The sequence below is a fragment of the Triticum dicoccoides genome, chromosome 5B (genome assembly GCF_002162155.2).
Source record: "Triticum dicoccoides isolate Atlit2015 ecotype Zavitan chromosome 5B, WEW_v2.0, whole genome shotgun sequence".
NCBI lineage: Eukaryota > Viridiplantae > Streptophyta > Magnoliopsida > Poales > Poaceae > Triticum > Triticum dicoccoides.
In genome coordinates this window covers 556744930-556746927 of record NC_041389.1, presented here as the reverse complement: position 1 = coordinate 556746927, position 1998 = coordinate 556744930, and the positions used below count along the sequence as shown (strand labels likewise).

Genomic DNA, 1998 nt, shown 5'->3' with positions numbered 1-1998 from the left:
GGAAGTCCACGGATTGGGTCTCGGCCTTGTACTTGCACACTGCAATCTCTTGGAAGGATGGCTTGAGGAGCAGTGACACGTCCACGAAGATGCCATTGGCGAAGGCGACACGCGGACCACCAGCAGAGGACGCGTCGGCGAGCACAAACTGGACCACCTGCTCGGCGAGCGTGTGGAGTCCCTCGACCTTGCCTGTCCCGAGTGTGGCGACAAGTTGGTCCCGAGTGGCACTGCCCGCGCCAGCGGCGAGGAGGCTAAGTGCGGAGTGGAGGGAGACCGGGGAGAAGGCGGCATTGCTGGCAGCAGACTTAGGGTTGGATGAGATGGTGGAAGCGAGACGGAGGGCGAAGCGGGTCTGGTGCGCGATGGAGAGGCGGACGTCGGTGGCGAGGGTGGTTGCCATGGCCGAGGTGGTGGTTTGTTGGGCTTTGGTTAGACTTGAGAGGAAGACAGAGTAAATGGGAACTTTGGAAGTGCTAATTTTATGGGTATCTTGTGGCTATTTAACGGGAGCCACATGCCCACGGTAGTGCAAAGGTTCAAAGCATCTGCATTGTGACCAACAAAACCGCAAAAGCAACTTGGGAAGGCTCTCGATCAATTGAGTCATAAAGGAAGATAAGTGGTTTGTTGTCTCTCGTTTAATTAGTCATCGTCCAGTCATTTCGTATATATGGGAGAAACCTGAACTAATCCTTATCTATTTCTCAAAATATCTCATCCTATCCCAGGTAAGTGTGCGGTTTTCAGTCTTATCTTTCCGCACATATGAATTCTGTAGAACATCAAATTCATCTGGAGATTGGTACACGCCTCGTGACCTGTTCATTTTAGAAGCATGGTGTTTTATTAAGATCACACAACTAATTAGTAGTATTCCCTTTGATTCATATTAGTTGTCGCTGAAACAGATGTATCTAGATGTATTTTAGTGCTAGATACATCCGTTTGAGCGACAACAAATATGAATCGTAGGGAGTACTAAATGCCAAGCTTAAGATAGTGATGCCAATGTGTAAAGTTTTAAAGAAGATTTGCATTGTAAATCATGACATGACATGATTGGAATTTGCATCACTTGACGTGGGGTGTGGGCTTAGCTTGTGGTCATGTGGATGACCCTCCCCCTCCCAAGATGACGAAACAGATAATCCATGCTTGTCATCACTTTTCCCCTAGAACAACACTTTTCATCACTTTTCCCCTAGAACAACCAATTTATTTGGAGATCACTACGTGTCTCATGACCTTTTAGTTGTTCATTTTAGAGGTATAGCATTTTCTTAAGATCACACAACTGATTAATGAGTAGTACTAAATTCAAAGCTTGAGATTACGATGGTAACGTGTAAAGTAATGATCTAAACGCTCTTATATTTCTTTACAGAGGGAGTACATAAGATTTGCATTGTATTGCATCACATAACAAATTTTGTATTTTCATCACTTTTCGTGTGGTGGAGGCTTAGCTTATGGTCAAATTAAAATCTTATGATCCAAAATGGAGCATGATTTCATTCCTTAGCTGCTCCCTGACATACTAAAAGATGGCGCTGCAAAAGATGACAAAACAATCTGTCTTTTCCATTGTGTCTGCTTGTCGCCATGGACCTTGCGTTCAGAGATGTGCCACCTCTTTCTTATGTCATGTACATTGGTCTGATCCTGGCAGTAGTATCACACTTCGTCATGTACATATCTCACTACAAATAATACATGTATACACAAAAATTCTGTTATTCTCATTTACCTACCCGAGGATGAGCAGGAATTAAGCTTGGGAATTCTGATACGTCTCCAATGTATCTATAACTTTTGATTGTTTCATGCTATTATATTATCAATCTTGGATTATATGCATTTTTATGCTATTTTATACCACTTTTGGGACTAACCTATTAACCCATTGCCCAGTGCTAGTTCCTATTTTTTTACTTGTTTTGGCTTTTCAGAAAATCAATACCAAACGAAGTCCAAATACGATGAATTACGGTGATT

General features: G+C 43.0%; 1 pseudogene; it reads right to left on the bottom strand.

Annotated features, from left to right (window-relative positions):
• The window catches only part of LOC119306133, a 2609-nt pseudogene extending 2153 nt beyond the window's left edge, over window positions 1–456 (bottom strand).
• Between the last annotated feature and the right edge of the window lie 1542 nt (window positions 457–1998).